Source organism: Vicia villosa, linkage group LG4, assembly GCF_029867415.1.
Source record: "Vicia villosa cultivar HV-30 ecotype Madison, WI linkage group LG4, Vvil1.0, whole genome shotgun sequence".
In the NCBI taxonomy this organism is placed as follows: domain Eukaryota; kingdom Viridiplantae; phylum Streptophyta; class Magnoliopsida; order Fabales; family Fabaceae; genus Vicia; species Vicia villosa.
The window spans coordinates 151,635,619-151,661,188 of NC_081183.1; the positions used below are offsets into that span (position 1 = coordinate 151,635,619).

At 31.8% G+C, this 25,570-nt stretch overlaps 2 long non-coding RNA genes across 2 annotated transcripts; one reads left to right on the plus strand and one right to left on the minus strand.

The window, feature by feature from the left end:
* Positions 1 to 9,253: 9,253 nt before the first annotated feature.
* On the plus strand, positions 9,254 to 11,483 carry LOC131595529 (uncharacterized). Its single transcript, XR_009281915.1, has 2 exons — positions 9,254 to 10,339; positions 11,157 to 11,483. It is a non-coding gene; the product is annotated as an uncharacterized LOC131595529 (long non-coding RNA).
* Positions 11,484 to 23,467: 11,984 nt separating this feature from the next.
* Positions 23,468 to 24,788, minus strand: LOC131599954 (uncharacterized). Its single transcript, XR_009282955.1, has 3 exons — positions 24,085 to 24,788; positions 23,918 to 23,953; positions 23,468 to 23,674 (listed from the first exon to the last, which is right to left on the minus strand). It is a non-coding gene; the product is annotated as an uncharacterized LOC131599954 (long non-coding RNA).
* Between the last annotated feature and the right edge of the window lie 782 nt (positions 24,789 to 25,570).

The window sequence follows — 25,570 nt, forward strand, 5'->3', positions numbered from 1 at the left end:
TAAATAATATATTTTATATAATTTTTTTATCTATTTCATGTTATACTTTTCAAACAATTTTAAAGGTGTATTTAATCAATATAAAGCAGTAATAAATAAAATAATATCAATAAAAAATTAACATGTTTCACATCTCAAATTTATATCAAAGAATTTCATTGAAGAAGAATAAAAAAAAGAGATAAAAACTAACCAAGAGAACTTGAAACACGAAGAAGGTTAATTATGGTCATCGATTTGATTCATCAGTTTGGCCGTTCCAAAAAACTATGTAGCTTTGGATAATAAGCTAGTATTGGATCAAACTCCAAATTCGACAGGAGTAGCTTTAGCATTTAATAGGGTCGAACGTAAATATTGTAGTCTGTTCAAGCATGCAGTTGTCGAAGATAACTTATGTATTATGCTATGTATTAGTTATGCATGTCATGTATAACTGTTATCATCATACATGTGCTAGTAGTCTATAAATAGGCTACTCTCTCGCTTGTTAGAAGAGGGGTTGGTTGTTATTTTTCATTTTTAATCATTTAACACTCAAGGAGAAAGTGAATAGAATAACTGTCATAACCAACTTTGTTTCTCTCTCTTATTCTCCCTTCTCTCTTTTCCTGTATTACAAGGTTTCTTATTTGATCAAGAACTTCACAATTTTACTTTGTTCTCGACATCGATTTCACAATAAACTAAAACTAAGAACTGAACTAAGCCACATCAATTTTCTATTAGTTTGGTTCGATTTTTAAACCAAACAAAAAAAATTAACTTTTTAAATTTAGTTTGATTTAAATCGTCGGTTTAATTAATTTTTTTGTGATCCACTTAAATCCTTAAACATATGCAGGGTATTGTTGTATTGTAATAGTATAACGACATAAATTTTCATATTTAATTAAAAATAAAAAATTGTATCTATTCAAAATTTTAAGATGTTAAATAATTGAATAGTTTTTTTATAATTATTATATTTAATTTATTGATATTAGATGTGAAATTAATCACTAATACTTGAGTCACCAATATTATAGTATTTTTCATATATCCAACTTTATAATATATATTTGATATAATTCAGAAACATTAAAATATTGACAAAAATATTTTAATAATTTAAATTTATGCTCTTTTTTTTTTTCATATTTTTTAAGGCACGAGTTTTGAATACTTAGTATAGAGTAATGTTACAATGCACAATAAAAAACTAAAATAATAAGGTAATTAATCCATGATGATGTTCCTTGGACCCGACATAAAGTTAGATTCCAATCCAAAACCATGAAACACATTATCCAAAATGAGTCACTGAATGCATGATGTACGTTACTACTCTATACTACTGTTGATTAATTAATTAATGCTATACTATTATTCTAGTTCAATTTGTCTGTATATATTGCAAGTGGCATAAGGATGATTGGAAGTGGGGTAGATTCTGCGTGGAAGCAAAGGGGACACACACCTTCTCACTTACTCATAACTTTGTTTTGATTCACAAATTCAATGATAGGTTGTGGATCAACATCACATATGGACCAATGCTGTGTGTGTGCTGACTCATATTCATAATCAAAACTACGTGCGGTGTGCGTGCTGTGACTGTGGTGTCTTCGCAATTCATTTCATTGGTCCATGTTTTATGATCTTTTTCTTTTTTGATTCTTCCTCTGCTGCTTTTCGGTTTCTCTTCTATGCATGACTTGGATCAGAATCAGACCATGCACTTTCTTCTGGATAAGGATTTTTTATATATTTTCTTTTAAGTTACAAACAAATTTATTTTCAAAGTTAACAGATGATTATTGTTGACATGAACTGGATAATATTATTGTTATGCTATCAAATATTTATTGCATGTTAGTAAAGGTAGTTTAATATTTCTTTATCATCCAATATTTATATTCTATTATAATTTTTGCTTTCTGTACTTGTAATTCAAAATTTAACCGATCATATTGATTTTCGGTCGACTATTTTAAAAAAAATAGAATTCTTCTAAAGCTTTCTCAGCACATGAAATTCAATCAACGGATAAGTGCAGAGGATTCGAACTTCAGATACATCGAACGGCTCTCCGCGATTCACAACTAACGAATAACATGTGGTTATTTCATCTCCACTATATATAAAAAGTGCGCAGTTCATGTAGTCAATTTCATATTCAATTTCAATTCATTCTTTTTTCTCGCATACCGACTTGAGTGTTGGAGTGATAACTTTGCAGGTCAGTCCCCTCTCCATCGTATCAGAAGTTCATATCCACAGTTATCACCGATCCCTAGTTTTTTCGAATCTCTAATTTCTACACTTCTCGATAATGACTGGATCCAAGGGTACTCAATCCCCCACAACTCGAGAACTTGGTTCTGCTGCCGCAACTCAAGCAACGATCAATCAACTGCCTCTATTAGAACAAAATTGGTTTGTACCATATCTCTAAAAAAATGTATGATAACAAAGTATTTAAAGAACAATTGGGTATACTAGTAAATGTTATAGTGTGCAAGAGTATAGACTAAAATTTCTAATACAAACTTAATACGAATACTGATAATGAACATTTAAAGAGAATCTAAAAGATTCGGAATTTAAAGGATTTGAACCTGAGAATTAGACTCGGAAGACTCAGACTCTGAATGAGGTCAACTTTTGAAGACCAGGATCTGAAGAAAGTTAACCGCTAAATGTTATACTCTGAAGACTCGGACTCTGAAGGAGGCCAGCTTTTGAAGAACAGACTCTGAAGAAAGCCAACCTCTGAAGATCCAAACTCAAAAGACTCAGACTTTGAAGCACGACAACACAAGGATCAAAAAGACTCTGATAGGTTACGATCAGATTCAGAGGTCAGTCTTCTTCAAATCATGTGCATTTCTAAGTAAAATCTGCTCAAACATCTAGGATGTAACGGATAATTCCTTTTGTAGCAAAGGGAATTCAAATGTCTTTTCAACGACATTAACCATTTCAAACCTCTATGATAAAACTTCTCCAAGACTCACTTGTGCTAGCTCTTTTCTTCAATGAATCTTATCTGTCTCTCTATATAAGAAACTGAAGACTTGAAGAAACATAACTAATCCTTAACAATTCAAAGATTTGTTACTCTGTCAAATCAAAAGTACAAGTTTAACTTAGAATTTCTTATCATTTGTATATCTTAGAAATTCAAAAGTCTTAAGAGTCTTTTGAAATCGTATTCTGTTTACGCATATGATTGTATATCAAGTTTAATATACAAATAGTCCTTTATCTGATTAGGATAGATTATTAGAAGTTTATTGCTTGTGTGCTTGAGCATCTGAAGTCTCTTGCTTGTATGCTTGAGCATTAGAAGTCTCTCACTTGTGTGTTTGAGCATTGAAAGTTGTTTGCTTGTGTTCTTGGGCAATTGTAATTAGTAGTGATTATAGTGAAATCTCTTAGAAGTACAAGGGGAATGGGCTACTCTTATTTTATGGGAGGAACCAGGATAAAACTGCTTGTGTATCTCTTTTGTTTACCCTATACCTCTGAACTTATTTTTATCTACTACAAACATTTGACTTTGTATCAGATTCTAAACCTTGCGTTTAGAACTTGATAAGAGTGTTTTACAGAAGAAAGAAAAAACTAACACAATTCAACCATCTTATGTTTTTCTCACCTTTAGTTGGCATCAGATAAAGGTCTATAATCTAAACACTTAACAGAGTTACAAAAAAGATCCTGAGAGAAAAACATGTATGCTGGTGATGAATCTTGTGTTAGTACTAGTAATTATGCTGTGAATTATAGTTATAGCGTTGCTGGGAAGAACAACTATACTTCTAAACCTCCAACCTTCAGTGGAGATTCTACTGAGTTGAATGGTGGAAAAGTAATATTTGCAATCACATCATAAGCATTAATGATGAGTTGTTAGACATTCATGAAAATGGCATTATAGGTCACTTGTGTAACAAACCAAATTATAGGTCATACCGAGTTATAGTACTTTACATAACTCAACCAAATTATAGGTCATATAAAGTGAAACTTACAAAATCAATTAAGCCAAAGTTATAATTCATACAAAATTAAATGACATTGCATAACTAAGAACAAACTTAGAACAACATTAATTAAACAACATTACAAACATCAATACAAACTTAGAACAACAATCATCAACATTTACACTTCAATAACAAGTACATGTTGACCATAAACGAAAATACAAGACAAATTGACTTCAGCTATTCAGAAAATGCCTCTGACTTCATCTTGATCTGCAATCTCTTGTTCTTCTTCATTGAAAATTCATACATCTCCTTCAAATTTTCAACAACTTGCATCTTCTCCACCTTGCTCCCATTTTTGCTCCATTCTTCACACTTTCATAAACATCATTTCCTTGTGCAATATCCCCATATGAATAAATTGCAAGTTTCCTCATTTTGAAAGATGGACATCTCCATAAGAGTCTTCCTTTATTACATCTGTTCTTGCAATGGTATAATATGATATGTGCATTACACCCACACCTTTTCCCTAGACGGTTGCTCACACTTGTGGAATGATTCGATGCTGATTTGCTTCACCTTAATGAAGATGACATACTGATTTTGAAATGAATGAAGTGCAGTTGAAGAAGACGAAGAAGAATGAAACAAATTTAGGGTTCTGCGAACAGAAAGGGAAGAATTTGAAGTGGAGTTGTCGGAGTTGTCCAAGAAGAAGTAGGTTGAAGAAGGCAAAGAAGAATGAAAAGAAATTAGGATTTAACACTTGCCTTTAATATAAAATAAAAAAATTAGTTTAATAAAAATCCTACGTATCAAATAAAAAAAATACATTTAGCATGCCACGTAAGCTTTCGTTAGTGGAAACTAGAAGGAGAGGTCAATTTTAGAGACGAAAAAGTTTGCGAGAACCATTGCTTGAAATTGAAGGTTGCACTACTACGAAAAATGCATTTAAGAACGGTTGAAAAAGATATATAATCACCCAGGTCCTGGCGTTGTTATGTAGAGTGTTGTTATAAATGCATTACTTACAATCACGGTCTTGGGACCGTTGTTGTATACTGGAAAGCGCACGCGATATCACAATGGTCAGTTAACCTAATTGTTGTAATAGACCTAAAGGTCTTAGGTTCAATTCTCAACAGCGATATTTTGGAGTTTATATTACATCAATGATACGATTCCATTGGGAACCAAACAACCTATAATGTACACATCATTACATCAAATTATGCATAAGAATGAGTTGAAGGAATATCAAAGAAGGGACAAAGAAATTTGAAAAGACAAAGAGATGTAATTATTCAAAAGCTTGAGGTAGTTAGTCATCCAGAAGATCTTTTCAACTTCGAAGAGAAAAAACATGGAGATTTAAAGAAGCAATAATTAGAAGAAAACTTGACATGCGTGAAGGGAGAATCAGATAAATAAGCGGATTATACTTGGTCAAACTTTCTCTCAGCCAAAGAATTTAGATATGATTATTAAAAAAAAGAGACTTTTTTGTAAGTTTATTTAATGAAGGTTTTATTCTATGGTTTCTTATTTATCTTCTTAAGGTTACATCTAATATAAGACTTTCTTATATGATTAAGGTTCTTATATGATTAATCTATCAGGTTTCATCCTATGCTACTAAATCTGAATAAAATCAAAACACAGTTGCAACAAAACAAAAATAAAGAAAATGATTCATACACAAAATCTAAAACATAATCAGTATAGATTCATAAGAGCATAAACATTCTGAATACCTTATTCTCTTGGCATGTTATGTCTCTTAGTGTTTGTTGTCATTTTCTTCCTTTAACAACACCAAAACTTAAAACAATCCTATAATGAGTTTGCAACTCACAAAGTTATTGTTACAAAATCTGCATAAGAACAACCTAATACATATCTCGATGTCATTATGTTATTATGTTAAAAAAGAAACCTTAGCGAAGAATTTTCAAAAAGCGGTATCATTACCACAGCGAGAGAGAATAAGAAATAAACAACAAACACATAATGGTAATGTACCATAAGTCGAAGAGGATAAAAAACTTACTATTGCCGCGTCTCATTTGCTAGGGTGTTTTTTTTCGTTATGAACGAAATAAATTGTCTATTATGTTTTTATTAAATGAAAAGTATTTCACAACAGTTGCAAGAAACAACCGCAATGAAAACTTAAGGTAAAAAAAGAAAAGGTGCGTCTTTACGTTAAAGGAATAAAATATTTGAGGGAGCTAAGGTTCAAACCTATGAAAACTTGATTGTATCACCACGGTGAGTTCATCAATCGTTATTATATCCTAATAATTTTTAATTAAAAATAAATAAATAAATATGTCAACGCCTTAGTTTAAAGATGTTGTCACGGTGTTTGGAAGAACTGTAATGACTTGAGAGTTGTTGTATGCATGTTTTGTAGTGACGACCTCTGAAATATATATATATATATATATATATATATATATATATATATATATATATATATATATATATGGTGAATTATTTTAATCTTTAAAAGTACCTCGTCAAACAAAAATTCGTCAAAAAATAAATAGTTTAACTCAATTTTGTTTTTTTCTTTAAAATTATTAATTTATAAATATCAGTTAATTTATAAAAAATAATATATTATTGTCAAAGATTAAACTCCGAAATTTCTGTTAATTTATTTATATTTGCATATAAAATCTCTTGATTAATTAAATAATTTTTTAATGATATTTTATAATTGTTACTTGAGAAATTACAAGTATAAATAAAATCTCTAGTAAGAAAAAATATGTTTGATTACATGTGATTATTTCTATAAATTTTGGATAAATTATATATAACTTTTAAAAGGACAATCTATACATAACTTAAAAAATATATATACAAATATTCGTATCAATAATATTACTATTCAATATTAACATATAATCTATAAGTTAAAAGAACATTAATTTCTAATTTAATAGAAGAATTTATATAGCGTTACTTCTTGGAAACGATATTTAGAAACGTTTTGGTGAGCGGTTTACGTATTTCCTTCGTCTTATTGCTTTCACAATGTTGTGATTGAGTAGAAGAAGAGAAGAATTAAACGTAGCCGAAAAAATTGAACACTTGTGTTTTGTAGTTTTGTGGTGCCCAAACAGACCATATTTTCATTTTTCATCGTGCGCGTTAAGTCGGTGGAACAAGTTGCTTTCAAGTTTCATCTCATCTTTTGTTTATAAAGTATCAATAAAAATAAATTACATATATAGTTCACCATAAAACTTTGTTTATCGTACTTTTATTTTTTGGAAAAAGGAAATTTAGTTACTATTTTGATATAATTCAATTGTTTAAGAGCTTAATATTATTGTATTATATAATTTTTAAAATACTAAAATCAAATTCTTCAGAAACTATTACTCCCTCCGTTTTTTATTATAAGTCTGTCGCACACTCGCGAAAAATGAACAGAGTCGCCACCAATATATTTATCCCATAAGGGAAAGGAATACCAGGAAACCTAACAAAGGAAGGAACAGGGTCTTGCGACCAGAGAATCAAGGTACGGGAGTCGGTTACGCAAGGGGAAGGTATTAGCACCCCTCGCGCCCATCGTACTCGATGGTATCCACCTATGTTTGTTTCTATCTAAAGGGTGTGTACTATGTCTATGTCTACATGCGAATGAATGCAAAAGAAACACGGGGAAAAGAAGGAATTATTTACAAGTGTGCTCGCTTAGGCCCCGCGACCCAATGCCTACGTATCCTTTTCAGGAATCAGAGCGACCGTAGTTCGGCTCACGTTTTTCTGTTTGTTTTTGTGTTTTTTAGTTGGGCGGCGTTAACGTTCGCGCTCTTGCATAAGGGGACAGCCTAGGATGCAGTAGAGCGGAGATAACAATGCCCTTAAAAAGAAGAAAAAGAGAGATTGGTTTGTGTCTTTTAGGGTAATTCCATGATGACGAAAACCCACTACAAGGCTTCGCATCACTTCCTCACTTTGTTTTAAATCTGAATATTTATTAGTGTTTTAAGTGTTTTTGGTTGGTGTTTTTTAAGGGAATTTTGTTTGTGACTTAGATCATACCAAAAAGAGTTTTTGTTTTTTGAGTATTTAGAGAATGCACATCGAGGCCTACGCCACAATCGTTTCTCTAAATAGCGTTTAAGAAATACATTGAGGCCTCACACCTCAATCATTTCTTTTCCGCTAAGTAAAAGAGATACAAAAAGAAGTTTTTTATGAATATTTAGAGAATGCACATCGAGGCCTACGCCACAATCGTTTCTCTAAATAACGGTTAAGAAATACACCGAGGCTTCACACCTCAATCATTTCTTCTCCGCTAAGTAGAAAAGAACATACATCGGGGCCTACGCCCCAATCATTTCTTTCCTACTATGAAATATAGTAACGGTATGATCCTTGTCGGTATTTTATTAAGTATTTTAAAAGTTGAAAAGAAAAGAATGAAAGAAGGAAACTATCTCTAAATTCTAGTCTAAGTTGTCTATACAAGTCTAAATCCTAATGTTAACATGGTGACTAAATTCTAAAAGGAGCATTAAGATGGTATTAACAAAATAAGCCAAAAATATGGCCAAAAGCTAAGCAACAAAATCACAACAATTATACGAAAATTAACATGTAAATGATACAAAAGCAATTCAAACATTAGTGCAAAAATTGACCTAAAAAATACTACTATTTTATGAGTCTTTTTGTGGGAAATTTAATCAATTAATGTCAAAAATTGCTCTAAAACCTACTAAGCAAAATTAGTATTTTTATCGATTTTCATCATCATTGAGATATCTAGTACTAAGACAAATTCCTAAAAATACTAGTTAAGTCTAACAAACTGTTTGATTTTATTGTTTAAAAGCTTGAAGAACTAAAACTAAAAAACTAAATTTTATTAAGAACTAAGATGATAACTGGGGGTGTAAGTCAGAAATGATGGTGTAAAAAGTAACTAGCTCCTGGCCCAAAGAAATGACCCAGCAATTTATTTGTTTTGTTTTCAGATTTTCTATGTCCAAAAAATGGCATGATGGGCCTAGGGGTGAATTGTTGAAATCAGTGTGCAGGCCAAATAATGGCGCTAGGCCTAAACAGCAGTGGCCCAGGATAGTTTTTATTTTCAGATTTTCTCTTCAGCCAAAAAAGAAGTATCGGGCCATTAGGGGTGTGACAGAAATCCGTTTGGCCCAAGTTTACTGATGATCCATTGATTATAATTGTTTCAGATTTTTAATTAAATTAAAATAAAATAAATAAATAAAAAAGAAGAAAAGGGAATTAGGTAAAATGTGTGACCTTTGGAGTTCTCAGACTCTCTTCCTCTCACGTAACGGCGCAGCGGAGTCTTCAAACCTCCGGCGATCGACATCATCTTCTCCGATTGAACACGGTGCCGCCATGAATCAAGGATCAGAAGGCCTCTATCCACTCTCTTCTTTCGATTAGGACACCTCCTGTTACTCTCTCTCTCTCACAAACGCATAGAGGCGGCCGTCTCGTACCCTCTCCGATCGAATCTCCACCGTGAGTCGATGAAACGAAACAATATCGTCTCGCCAAGAACACAGCGCCGCTCATACCTTCTCAGTCTCCGCTCTCTTTGTTCCAGCCGTCATCTCCGATTCCGATTTCGTTCTCTATTTGCGTTCCATTCGAATTCGATGCTTCTTCGACGTCGTGGGGAAGATGATTAGTTCAACTGTAAGTCCGATGAGTTCTTTGATGTCTTGCGTTCAACTCTGTTTCTTCTCTTCTTCTTTCTGAGCCCGACTGCACTTTGATACGATGCAGACGAATCGTGGCGGAGAAGTGTTGTTTGTAAAGAAGATGACGATCGATGAAGTGTAGTATTGTTGTTCTTCGTGATGCAGAAACAACGTGAAGGCTTCTTGAAGAATTAGAGATCACTATTGGTTTGTTGGAGATAACAGGTAATGATTGAAGATTGTGTTTGAAGAATGATATGATTGAAGGTGATGAATCCAGAAGGTTGAAGATGATGCAGAGAGGAGGAAGAAGAAGGTCTAGGGGATGATGAAGATTATGAAGGTGGCGATGGAAGAGAATGATGGAGCAGGTGGTGGTGTTTGAAGATAGAGTAGTGTGAAGTGAAGATTTTCTGCTGTGGTGGTGAATTGAAGATGAAGATGAAGTTCTGAGATCGAAGATGGTGAATTGTTCAGAGAGTTAAGTGAAGGTGAAGAAGGTGAGAAAATGGAGATTGAAGAAGATGAATTGAAGAATGTGGAGAGAGTGATGAGTTCGCAGAGGAGTGGTGAAGATGATGAGAGAATGAGGAGGGAATCGAGAGAGAGTCTGAAATGGTGGAGGTGTTTGTTATATAGATTTCCCAGGTCAGTTTCCCTCTCCTTTTTCTGTTGAAAATTCAGTTAGGATTCAGTTAGTAATTGCAACTATTAGGTGGTTAGTAGTTGGTTTGTTATGGACTGTAATGAGCTAGAGATGTTAGGAAGTTAGGAGCAAGGATGTTAGTTAGGTTGTTGAAATCAGTTAGGGAATTGGTTGAGTTTGTAACAAACTGTTAGGAAAGTTAGGTTTTTTTGTGAAGTTAGTTATCGGATTGTGAGGGTAGTTATAACTGTCATAGGAGTTAGTTGTATGGGTATGGATTTAGTTAGTTTCTGTTATGAATGTTCTTTTTCTGTTAAAGAGTGTGAATGAAGGTAAACTTGTTAAGGGTTTTACTAGTAACTGTTTTTTTTTGTGCTGATTGCTTATGTATGATGTGAGTCTACTTGAATGAATGGGTTGTTTTATGGGTCTATGATGACAGTACTTTGGTGGTTAAGTATGTATTGGTTATGGATGTAAGTTTTGATTGATTAAAAGGTGATGACTTATCAATTAACTGGTTTTTGTTAGGAGTGTAAACTGATTTTGGTTTGAATTGAAGTAATGGGACCCCTTTTTTGTATTGAACTCAGTGAAGCTTGGTTATGTTAAGGGGCTGGTAGCATGCTGTCGAAACTGTGAATTTATTCTTTAATACGCCTTGATTCTATGATGACATGTTGTGGTTCGTTCTTCGACTGATGCGGGACTGTTAGGCTTAAACCTGTTATGTTCTTCTTTTTTTGTTTAACTTGATTTGCTCTTGGCTGTAATACCGAATCGATTTTGAATGACAGCTCTTTATTCTCTTTAATGCAGGCCTGGCAGACTTGGTGTGTTGAATTGCAGGGCATAATTTATTCTCTACTTGAAAGCTAACAGAGCCCATGGAAGTAGGTTTGGAGATTTGTACCTGTACAATGGAGTTTATAGACCATATGCTTAGAAGTACTCATGTGATGTATCATTTCTTTTTTTCTTTCCAAAATTGTAGAAACAGTAGAGTAGGATTGGGAATGTTTTTATGAGATCCTTTTTTGTAGTTTGGTTCTTTGTAATGGATATTGGACTCTTTGTGTAGTTTTTATGTAATATGGTTGAAACTTGTAATGACTCTCTCTTTTATGAATCATTCCCTTTTATGAATCATTTTCCATTTGAATGAGCTTGTAATACACCATTTGAACTTGTAATTCACCATTTGGATTGGATTGAATATTAAAATGTAACTTTCCACTTATTTTTTGAGTAATCATTTGCTCTTGAATACTATGGATTCATGGTATCTCGCAATCACTAATGAGTCTTTATCTCCAGTTTAATGGAAATATGTCTTCAACTCTCAAACCTTAAGTGATATGCCCTTTACTCAAACAAATTCATCTTAAAGGACAATGGTGCATCCGTTATAACGAATCCTCAAGTTCTATGCCATAGCTTTGACAAATATTTCTTAACAAATGACATTCATCCTCACCGTAAGCTACAAATCCTGATTCACTTTTTTGAGATGCACAATGAAGATAGGAAACTCTTGAAATGATGGAAACGAGAGATAGCCTTTGTATTTTGATGAAGAACCAGGTCCATGATGCCTAATAACACAGAATCCCAATTCCATAAACCATGATTGATGAAGAAGCCAATTGAGCCGACTTTGAATGAAGATGAGAGCCTCAAAACCATAGGGACTCCCCAATCTCCCAAGTCATTGATCTCGATGCCAAGTTTATTGATTAATGATGCATGATGTGTTAGATGACCTAGTGGAGGTATGTACATGAATGAGAAACTTAAGCCAGTTAGAAAGTTAAAGGGGTAGGACAAATTTGGGGTATGACAAAGTCGTTTTAGACTTTTCACACAGATTAAGAAAAATAATAATTGTTGTATGAAAATGAAAAATTATGAAGGTTTTTACAAAATTATCCTTCATTAATGACATGTGGAAGATAAATTTATATAATTGAAAGAAGAGAAAATAATAAATATTTAAGGATATAATAGAAAAGATAGCATTAATTATTCATTGGAATTGTAAAGCGACTTATATTAAAATACAATTTTTTTTCTAAAACGACTTATAATAAAAAACGGAGGGAGTATAAAAGGGTTGTTAACATTTCTTTAATTAATTTATAGATATTTGTTTAAATAAAGGTAACTGAATTCGAAATACAAATAAATATTTAAATAATGCAATTGTGAAAACTCAAACATGTATTAGTATTACCCATATCTTATGTGTTTGAATAATAGTTTTGAAAATTTTCCAAAATTGATCCAAAATTTAAGGTGGAAATTGACCTTAAAAAGATTCTAAATGTTCATTTACGAGAAAAATTAAATAAATTGATAAAATGATAGATGAATGTAAAAGCAAAAAAGTTAAAATTTATTGATTTGAAAATGTAAATGACTTAAAATGTAAAGTGTTAATAAAATAATAAATTAAAACACATGGATGGGGAAGATAAAAGTTTCAAATATATAAAAAATGTAAAGATATCACAAAAAGGGTGTTGAGTACCTGTCCATTTTCTAGAAATCACAAAATTAGATGTTTAATCATTATGGGGAAAAAGCTTATCTGAAATCGCGATGTGGTGTTCATGAAAGACCAAACTATTGAAGACATTGATAAGTTAGAGAAGACTACACTAAATAAAGATATCATTTTGTTTAATAATGATTCAATTTGGTTACCTAGTCAAAATCTGGATGCTATTAGTGGTGATGATCAAAATGGTGAGCCATATGATTATGTTGATGATCAACAACTTGGAGATGAGATAAATATTCCAACTAACGATGATGAATGGGAGAACGATATGTCACATGATGAGAATCTTGGTAAAGCTCATGAATCATCTCAAATTCAACTTAGGAGATCTAACAGGCAGAGACAACCTTTTACAAGGTATAACCTAAGTGTCTTCAAGAGGCCATGGAAAGTGATTGAATGCAATGCATGATGAGACACACTTATGATTTAGTGAAGTTGCCTAAAGGCAAAAGGGCTTTGGAAAACAGGTGAACTTATAGAGTTAAACATGAGAACAACTCTAAGTCTCAAAGGTATAAAGCCAGATTAGTGGTGAAAGATTTACGTCAAAGAAAGGGTGTTTATTTTAATGATATTTTCTCACCTGTTATAAATATCTCATCAATCAAAACCATGTTGAATGCTACTCTTGATTTACAGGTTGAGAAAATGGATGTGAAAACAGATTTCCTTCATGGTGATTTGGAGGAAGAGATATATATGAAATAAACTAATGGTTTTCATGTTAAAGGAAAAGAAGATCATGCATGTAAATTGAGAAAGAGTTTATATGGGTTGAAGCAAGTTACAAGGCAGTGGTACAAGAAGTTTGAGTCTGTTATGTGTGATCAAAGATATCATAAGACTACTTCAGATCACCGCGTCTTTGTTAGAAAATTTTCTAACGATGAATTCATTATCCTGTTGTTATATGTTCATGATATGCTTATTGTAGGGAAAAAAATATTTGTAACATTGACAAGTTAAAGAAGTAGTTGAGCGAGTCATTTGCCATAAAAGACATGGGAGCAACTAAATAGATTCTTGGCATTAGAATGGTGCGCGACAGAAAGGAGAAGAAACTTTGGATGTCACAAGATTCAAAATTGAAAGTTCTAAGGCGGCAAGCACTCCTATTGCTACTCATTTCAAGTTGAGTTCTAATCAAAGTCCTTCATGAGAAGATGAAACATTTGATATGATATGTGTTCCCTATGCGTCTGTTGTGGGTAGTTTGATATATGCAATGGTGCGTACAATACCAGATATTGCACATGTTGTTGGTACATACAATATTAATTTTTCAAATCTTGGTAGAGAGCATTGGACTGCTGTAAAATAGATTTTAAGGTATCTTCGCGATACTACTTGTATGAGCTTTGCTTTAGAGGAGATAAGCCTACTATAGTGGGGTACTATAACTCTGATATGGCTGGAGAAATTGATTCCAAAAAGTCCAATTCGGGATACATGATTAAATTTGCAAGGAGAGTTATGGATTGGAAGTCTAGATTGCAAAAATATGTAGCATTGTCTACTACAGAGGTTGAAATCATTGTCATTACTAAATCATACAAATAGTTACCGTGGTTGAAGAAATTTTTGCAGGAGTTTGGTTTTGTTCAAGACAAATGTGTGTTATTTTTTGATAGTCAAAGTGTTATTCATCTTGGTAAGAATCTGACTTTTCATAATAGGTCCAAACACATTGATGTGAGATATCATTGGATACGTGATGTTTTTGATGCTAAGTTGTTGGAGTTAGGTAAAGTTAATAAAGATTATAATGGTTATGATATGATGACTAAAGCGTTATCAAGAGAGAAGCTTGTTGTGATATCGTCGGTTCGACGATTACTTCCACATAGTTGTGAGATGGAGATTTGTTGAGTTTGGGCTCCCTTTCTATGTGGAGAAAGGGTCAAATATGATTAACCTATTAGTATCATTTATTTAAGTGGAGATGGTAAATTTAAGGTTGAGAGAGATATAGAGAAAAATAGGTATTCAAAAGAGAGAGAAAAGAGAAAAGAAACTTTTTTCTGCTTTTTGCATCCAGTCTCACTAAATCGTCAATTCTGAATTCGTTAACCGTTGGATCGAGCTCAATTTTTAAGGGTAGGTTCGTAACACCTGTTTCTACCTTTTGACCTTTAGGAACTCTTTTCAGCTTTTAATTCATATTTGTTGTTTTTTCCTTTAAATTATAATAAGAAAAATGAGTTTTTTTTTGTATATATTCTGTTATAGATGAATGGAGTATTTTAATTATGTTTGATATATAACTTTTATACTTTATTATTTTATCCTTTGGTATTCTTATGTACATGCTAAAAGACCCAATATGGCCTTTTCTACTTGATTAAAGTTTGATGCATATGTACGATATGTTAATACAAATCACATGTTTAGAGATGATGATTGAAACATACTGAAAAAAGGTTTTCAGTTATTAATTGTAATATAATTGGCAATTAATTGAAAGATACTAAAATAGCACACTATTTTTATTTATATTTTGACGGCGGCACACAGTCAAAATTTAATTAGCAATTTATTAACAGTGATATGTTTGGGAATTTTGAATGTTGCTTAACACACTATCAATTTTGTGCAAAAACCATTTAATTAGGAAATCCACAGAAAGTACAACAAAAAGGTAAACAAAATAAAAATAATAAAAAACTTAGTAAGAAAAAGTTAAAGTCAAATATATATAATTGAAAAAGGAAGAAGTAAAACAATATGTATAAAAGAGTTTTTTTTTTCTTAATAATCAACTTGAAATTCATTAATTTAAAAAAAAAAAAAAAAAAGAGATTGGGAGACATAAGGATTAATCTAATAAACCTAAATATTAAAGCAAATATGAATTAGAGACGGACCTCCATACATAAATTATGTGTACAATCTAGCGAACCACTTACGACACGAAATTAAATTACAAAAAAATATATATTGTATATGATTAAACCCAAATTTGAAAAACGACAAATGAACTCGACCGCCAACACGATAACGACATCATTAACCAATAACTTACTTACAAACTACGATAAGTAATCACGATCATTTATGGTCAAACAGTCTGAAATCAATCACAATTGACTAAAGCGGAATTTAAGACTGCGAAGGCAGTAAACTCGAATCGGAGCTAGAATCCACAAACCATCGTCATTCCGAACAACCCAAAATTCTTTGATGCAGTAGAGATAAACGAAATTTTGAAACCTGCAAATCTCAATAGATCTGGAACTAATCAGAGATTCAAGAATCAGAAATGTCAACAAACTCGAATCAGAGAAGATGAGGCTTATATAGCTAGCAAAAAACGTCGTCGAACTGCAATTTTAGAAAACCCACCAACATTTACGGAGAGGTGGAATTCTGAGACGTCATCTTTCCACCTTCATATAGGTGAGATAACCATCGCCCTAAATGACGTCTCATGCCTCATGTATCTTCGCATCAGGGGAGATTATTGGGCCATAGAAGGCTCGATTGACAAGAAGCCGTCGAAATGATGACCACCCAATTAGGGGCTGACCCAACTAAGGTGGAAAATAAGATAGCTGGCACCATAGGTGCTCATGATAGATTTAGTTTTTTTTGGAAGAGCTTTATAAAAACCATTTGTAGTGGGCTAAGGATGCTGAAGGTGATGATCTGCAGGTTGACTACCATCGGACTTGTGCATTGAGGTGTTACCTCTTGTTCTTGGTTGGTACTCCCATTTTTTAGGACAAAAGTGCAACCTATGTCGATGTGGTCTACCTTCAGTACTTCATCAACTTGATGGTGATTCATGAGTATAATTGAGGGGCCGTCTATTTGGTTTCACTACTACAAAAAACACATTTCACATCGGACGCGAAATGCATTTAACCTCGGCTACAAAAGCGAGGTAACGAAGGGCGTCATGAAAAGTTGCTGCTTTACCCCTCCGTTTTTAAAACACTGAGGGGAAAATTTATCTGCAGATGAGTTCGAATCCCATCATCTGCAATTTTATCATTTTTAAAATTAGCGTATCATACCTCTCGGTTTGAGCATAAAATCGAGGGGTACGATAAATTTAATTTTAAAAAAAAAGTTATTACAAACTACAAAATATTAATAAATTTATTATTTGCTCAGAATAATACATTGTTTACACATAATATTAAATTAAAAATATATAACAAAATTTGAATCTGATTTATCGTCATTGTTGTCAGTAAGAACAAATGATGGATCCTCGTTTCATTGAAATCTTGGAGAAGAGAAAACATTGGGTGCAATGTATTCGAGATGGCTTTTGTATTCATTTGTTTGTGATATAAAGCAAAAAAAATGGTTAGTTAAATAAAATAAATATACAATTATATCATTATTGAAGAACACAAATCTTAAATCCAATTTATTTCTGCTCTTGCAGTTCATAATAGAGAACTTTACCAAACTTTTTTACGGTTCAAAGTTTTCATGTTATATATTTCATTAATAATTTTTTATATTCATAATGCTTTTATAATAGATATCTGTTAGAGTTTACGCGGATCACTAATGGCAGTGTCTAGAGCTTTAATGACTCATTAAATGGACAACTAAGATTTGTTTAAGGACGATGAATATCCTCAATAAACACACTTAAATATCCCCTAGGTTATGAGAAAAATCAAGGCAACAAATATTTCTTTCCACATACCCCTCAGTTTCAGCTGAAAATCGAGGTGAATAAACTTCTATTTATATTTTTTTTAATTACACTATTTACACAAAATATTAAAATACAATGTATACAACAAAACCAGGTTTTAACAAATCTTTGCTCTTATACCAGATTTAGTTGTATACCAATTGTTCCTCACAAACACTTCATAACTTATCCAATTCTGATAAGTTATTTGTTCCAAATATGAGAATTTTTTTCTGCACATGCAATTCATCCCAGAGATTTGTTCCCCAAGTTCTTGAGCGTTTCTAGAGCAAATGTTTTGACAAGAAAGAGAACAAGATATATAGTGTTGGAAATATCTTCAGCAGATTTTGATTAACAACATATAAAGGTAATTCCAAAACAACAACATCAACATGTGAGATATATTGCAAGGGGAGAAAAAAAATTTTGTTCAAGAAAAACAGTACGAGTTTGGAGCGGAGCGGCTACATATAAGTTAAGGTTATGGTAGAAATTTATTAACAAGTGCTTTTATAGTAAAATCTTATTATATATTCCCTCAGTTATTTAAGAAACCGAAGGATTAGATGATTTGATTTACAAATAAAAAGATAAATTGCATTTGCTGCGTGGCATGAATTTTTTTTACCCTCGGTTTTATACAAAACCCGAGGAATAAGATGATTTGTCAAATATAGACGCCTTTTTGGTTCAAAATAAAACTTAAAATTGCATGAGGTGGGAATCAAAGCTCAAATACTTAGCAACATTTTATGTCGACTTTGGCCAAAACTGGGGTATTAGATATCTTTTTTTAAAATAAATAATAGTGCGTTCCAGATCATTTGACCTCAGAATTTTAATGGTTGGGGTGAAATCTTTGTCATGTAATGTATTATTTGTAGTAGTGTCTACTTGTATTCAAAGTTGGGCAACGGTATTATATGGAAGACAAAGCAGATAACAGGGAGTTGCATGATGCTTACAGTAATTTACTGTTACTAATATTTTCATAAGTCATTTGCTACTCTTGTTATTAATATTGTATCTGAACCATTATCAGGGAAAAATCATCTCCCACTTCCCTCGCATCATCGGGTGGGAAGTTGTGTCTGCCTACAATGAGATTGACTATGTGCTGCCACATTTTTCTTGTGCACGGGGAATAATGCGGTCAATCCATTCAGAGTGCATCTTGACCATCATATACCAGATGACATTTCCTTCTGCGTATACGATGGTCACTGCAAGACGCATTTGTTGAATCTCATTTCTTTATACTCCAGATGATTGACATGTGGGTTATCTCTTATGTATCTTTATCTGCCAAAACGAGTGATAAGCCAGTTTGGCTATCTGAAGATTATTCTGAGACACCCCTCAGAGTCCGCTCATCCCACCTTCCTCCACAGAGATTTCGATGTGATTATTGATGATTTGTAGAGTCACTTGGTACCAGAGGAGTATCGGAGGGTGCCATCTCCTTTACAGTGGATGACCACACCGAGGATGTGTCAGCGGTCTGTCGGCGTATTTTAGAGATGGGGAAATCATGCATAAAGGCGTGATTATTTGAGAATGGTAGTTCCTGGTTGGCCCTCGTGGAAGGCTTGATTGTTAAGGCACATAATTTCTTGTAGTACATGCGGAGGAGAATGCAGGGGGTTAAACATACCCAGTAAATTTTTGTTCGGTTCTATTATTTTGTATTTTTGGAACAATTTATTGTATGATTTTTTTCATAATTTATGGCCTAAAATGAGCTAAAATATGCTAGCCTAAAATGATCTAAAATATGTGTGCCTAAAAAATCAAATTTAGTGAATAAAAACAAAACAATTGAGTAGATAGAGAATTTCAGAGATGCATCTCCGGATATATCCAAATAACATACGGAGATGTATTTCCGGAGTATTTTATTCAAAATGGGGTGGATATTAGAAATACAAAGATTTGTATGATTTTGGGTATGTTCGGAGATACACTCAGCACACATTAAGGGCAATTTTAATTTTTCAGAGGTGTTGGGTGCACCCCTAAGGGTGGAAAGAGTATTCCCTAAAAAAATTAACTCATTATTTTAGGAAATTACTTATCCCACCCTAACGGGTGGAAAAACACTTATGAAAATAAAAAAAAATGTCCCTTAATTTCATAAATGCATTTTGACGCACCTTGATCACACCAAAACAAGCCCCAACTGAATTTCACCCTATATTTTTTCCAAAATTAATTCCTAGATGTCTCTCTGAATCCTCCTTATAGTCATTTACACTAGATTCACGTGTAAATGAATCACACTCTTATTTTGTAAAAAAAAGAAAATCAAAAATATACTTTTGAAATAAATCCAAAAGTACACTTCCTTAAAATTTATTTTTCACAATCTGTGTGTAAGTTTCTTTTAGATTGCTAAGGACAGTGAAGAATGGGGATTCTTCCAAATACTTTAACCATTGAATGTAATTTAGCTTATTTCTTTGTGAGTTTAAAAGATGAATGAATTTAGCTTCTTTCTTTGTGAGTTTAATTTTTTGTTTTACACTTGATCAATCATGGCGAGTGAGGAAGGTTACCTCAGAGTTAAATAAAATGGAAAGAGTGGAGAATTTTAAAAATTCTACAACAGTTAAGCTTCTGAAATATATAACTGAAAAGAAAACACGAAAAATTGGAGAATGTAGACTGAGAGGATCTTAGTGTAATTAATTATATTTAGTCAAAGAAAAGTGTAACTAATTAATAACTAATTACTCCTGTCATTTTTGTAATATTACGGAAGGATACTTCCAAATTAATTCAGATATATATTTTTGGACTATTTTTTAAATGAATGTGTGATTCTTTTACGCATGAATTTGGTATATTTGGAGTGTCTTCGAACATGCATTTTCATATTCTAACTAGTCAGAGACCCGTGCTGTCGCCCGGGTGCACTATTTGTAGTGTAGAATTTTTTTGAACGATACGAAAAATGTGAAGTAAAGAAGTTTGACCAAATTGCATATATAAAATGGAAATTAACCATTTAAAAAAAGTTTTACTAATTAGATATTAGTGGTATGAAAATTAGGTTCTAAATTAAAATAATGATCCGCAAAAAAATTTGATAAGGCTTGATCGCTTCAAAACAATAAGTATTATGGGGATAGTGACCCATGCAGCCGCACAGACAAATTTGTTCATATCTTTCATTTGATAAGGCTTGATCACTTCAAAAAAAAACTAAGTATTATGGTGCTAGTGACCCGCACGAATAAATTTATTTAATGATGTATAAAATATATTTAGAAATATTTTTAAATTTGAAATGAGATAGTAATTAATTATAAAAGAAACTATTATAATAAAAATTCGATTATATTAAATAAACATACAAAATAAAAACAAAAAGGAACCATTGGAGAAAGAAAAAAAAGGAAAATTTTAAATTCAAAATAAAAATTTTGTTTTTTAGTTAAAGGTTATTGTTAATTAAAATAAAATAGACATTGTATTGATAGTGACCCGTAAGATTAAATATTTTATTATCATAAAAATTCAATTATTATTAAATAAACATACAAAATAAACATAAAAAAGGGACCCGTGAGAAAGAAAGAAAAAGGAAAATTTTAAATTTAAAATAAAAGTTTCATGTAAAAACCGTAGAAAGCGGATATTTAGCTCAAATCGGCAAGAAACAGAGTATTTTCTAATAGTGTTTTGGTTCATTTTTATTAGTTGAGAATTAATAAAATAGAAATATATTTTGAATATCACCATTTATTTTTCACAAATTTGAATCATTAATATATATAATTTTCACATTTATGTCAATAACACATTTAATAAATCATTAGTATGAATTAATCATCTAATTATAGCTATATAATCAATTTTTATTGAATTATCTTTGATTCACCAAAAACTTATAGAAAAATCAGATTCATGTATTGATGTAATATTTTTATTTAATTTATGATTGGAAAAGAATTATTGAACACTTACTTTAAGATAGATTGATCGAGAAAAAAAATGCTTGTCTTTCATATAACCAAATATAATGAGGGGGAAGTGTTAAAGAATAAAATAAAATTATGCAAATAAGAATGTAATATCATGCAATTAGGAGAAGAATATCATGTAATTATTTGCATTTATCATGTCAAGTCTACACGTCTCTCATATTCTCAATAAAAACAAATCAATGTAGATTTATAGACCCACATAGCAGAACTTTTAATCTAATTGTAGTATCAACTTTGAAAGCCAAGTATATTTAACACCATTTAGAATACACATATACTACAGTAGTTTCAATTCACAGGCTTGTAATAAGCTTAAGCGGATAGAACTTTAAGATTGTGAAATATATGCTTTTTGTGAACCCTGCCCCATGTGCTTTGGCGCAATCCACCTCTCGCGAATTAAGGTAAGTTAGAACTTAGAATTGCATGTCTTTCCTATATTTCTCATTTGTATCAACCTTGTCCTGTTTTGAGCAAAACTTTTTACAATATTCTTCTTAAACAGAGATTGGTTTACGGAGCAAAGACATAGGCAACAATCGCGATTGGATTTATACAAAATCCTATACATGTACATGTAGCCAAACAACACAGTTGCAATAACAGATTCGGAAAAGGAAAAAAAATTACGCTGCAGAACAAAATAAATTAAACATTAACAGTAAATGCAATTTTATTCTGAAGAAAGCATTATCAAAAGCTTTCACGTCGTCTAATCAGAGGCCCAAAGTAAAACCTGGATCATGTGATAATAATTTTAATAGCAAACATACTATTTCATTAATTAGCATTAGCAGTCCATGAGCACATGTTAGTTTATATTATGTATGACTCCCATGATAGATTAATTTAAACCAAAATTGTTCCATCTTTTCATTTTAAAATCACAAATATGAAACATACCGGTAGAAACTTTGATGATTTCTTCATCACAATAATTGTGCTACCAAGAAAACCTGAACTTCATGGAATAATAAAGTCAGATAATCAACAGGTAGTTAAAACACAAATCATTGTCCCATAGTTTCAAATCAAAGATTTTTATATCAAAGAAAGGGTTCTCAAAGATTTCCATCATGAATTTAACGCGCAAATTATTCTTCGCACAACAGCATGTTCTCCAATATAAGTTTAGCCAAAGACAAAAAGCATTAGTTACTTGCACAATGGAAACACAATTTAGTTAAAACAAATGTCCCAAAACACAATATGTATGGAAATTGGAGATAATTTTTGTAACTATTGGAAAAACTTCCTCTAGATTGATAACACTTTGGTTAGAGATTGCATCATAAAACTTTATGAAGTGGTCAAATAGTTAAAACACGACCAAATAAGATGTGACATCCATTTACATGGGTAATATGTAATGAAAAAAAACACGATTGCAGTGTTTTTTCACAAAGTAAGTAGTTTGTCTAACCTTCATCATATCTTGGATTAAAGATGCAAAGGAAGGCATGCAAGAGGACATGTTGGGTGAACCACCACCTGACATTTGACACACAAATCCTAAGAAAAATTAAAAGCATTTTCAGAACACTATGAAAATGCAAGATGTGTGACTTATTACAGTTCTAATCAATATGATTTAGAGTAGCATCTAACCACAAAGTAGAAGCCGGTTCTAGAAGAAAGAAACTCAAATTTAAGATAGCCTAGATACATATCAAGTAACCCAAAACATTTTAGAGGATGAAATGACTACAATGATCATCTTTACTACATTTTAATGCCATCAGAAAACTAAGTTAAAAAATACTTAGAATTAGCTAAGAGATGTAGTAAAGAACTGACTCACCTCCATCCCATGGAGTATCATCAGGGTTGTACTACAAAGCCAACTGTACTCCAAAGCAGACAAGAAATCAGAAATTGCTTACTTATGCATACTAACACAATGGAAAAAGTGAAATAAAATAAAACAAAAGTGACTATATTATACAAGTATACATAACCATTTGCAGCTTTTATACAATTATCAATCTAAATCACCCAAATATGATAGCATTCCATAATATATTGTTATCCTGAAGAGCATCACTTCTCTCTATAGGTGGATCTTGTTGCAATCATTAAAACCTCTCATAAGTCTCTTCTTAGCCGGAGTCATCAGTACCACCTATAAAACCAGCAGCCGTAAAAAAAAGTACATCACTCCAATTTGTATTTTGAAGTTGTAATTTGACAAAGCATTTCACCTTTTCTTTTACAATGTATTATCAAAATACCACGAAACTTAAAGTATCTAAAGGGTTTCTACCATACAAATGAGATAGGAAGCTTGAATCTCCATCAAAATTTAAGAAAGTAAAATCAATATTTGGGAGTTTAACAACATTGTATCTTGTGCCATGGATTGTACCTGAATTTGCAGAGAAAGAACCAATAAAGTCTTTTGCTGAAAATGGAAGAAATAGGTAAGTTTATAAAAAAAACCTAGATCTAAGTTTATCTCACAATTTATGAATATTTCTCTACAAATCAATTGAGAACAGAACATTCCTTAGACAATCTTGAAACAAAATATACCTCTACCCGTGGAAGATGATGAACAGTTTAAACTTTCATAGAGAAATGCTTTTGTAGATTAGACAAATAATGAGCTTCTTCATCAACCTGCGACCTCGTAAGCCACTTATTGTTGCTCTACACAAACTGCAATGGGAAGCCATTCAAAACCAACATCAATATTTTCAGTTCAACAAATCCAAAACAAAATGCTATCTTTGTTATAACCTTAAGAAAACCAGTAGCAAACGAAGAAAAAAGGAAATAAATAAACCATTAGATTACGCAAGCAGGGGGAACGACCACCATAGACAAATAATCCCTCTATATGAAGAAAAATTGGAAATATATTTTGCAACCTTCACCTTCTTCGGTTCCATTGTTTTCGGTAACGAAGATTCTAGGGTTTGGAGAGATAGATAGAAATATGCTATTGGATAGAGAAACAGATTTGTGAAATTAGAGGAATAGAGGCGAAAAGTTAAAGGAATAGGGGCGGCGCGGAAGAGATAGAGAGATAGTGATCTAGGGTTTGGGGGGTGTGGTGTTTGGAGAGGCGAGAGAACGATAGAGAAAGGAAAGGTCATGTTGTCTGCAAGAGAGAGGATGAAGGAAGAAGTAAAATTTTGGGAATCGTACCAATGGAAGTACAAAAGTATTTGAGTTTGTCCAATGAGAATCACACAAATGGCAAAGACCAATTTTTAATTTGTTAATTACTTAGATAGCCTTTTGTTAGTGTAAAATTTTTATGATGAACTAGTAGAAGACCCGTGCGTCCGCACGGGTAAATCAAATCTTAAGATGAATAATGTATATTAGATGAATAATGTATTAGGAATGCAAAAAAAAAAAGTTTAAAAATACGAATGAGGAATGTTAATTTAAGATTCACATAATATAATATAGATGAAATTAATCTATATATAGAAGCTATGTAAAAAAAGAACATGGAAATGCAATAGTTATTAATATCTTAAGTCATTCAATAAGATTAGGTTGTTGGTGATAAACAATTGTTATTATAAAATCATTAATAACTGGAAATATTTAAAAAGAAATATTTATCAAATCACCAACATGATAAATATTTACAAGTATGACTAATAACTATAAATATTTACAAATATTACGGATAATTATAAATATTTATAATATTTTGTTGTTTAAACAAAAAAGGTATTGTGGTGATAGTGTCCCGTGAAAGTAGTGAGTTTATGCTAATTATAAATATTTATAATATTTTGTTGATTAAAATAAAAAAAGGTATTGTGGTGATAGTGTCCCGTGAAAACTTATTAGATGAATAACTTTCAATTTTAATTGGTATATAATTTATTTAAATACAATTATAAAATGTGAAATAATAAATTTTATTGTGTAATACAATTTAGGCTATAAATTGTTCCAAACATCAAATATTTTATTCAAATAATAGGAGGATTAAAAAAATTATGATTAAAAAAATTATGATTAAAAAAATAATTATGATACACACTCATTTTTA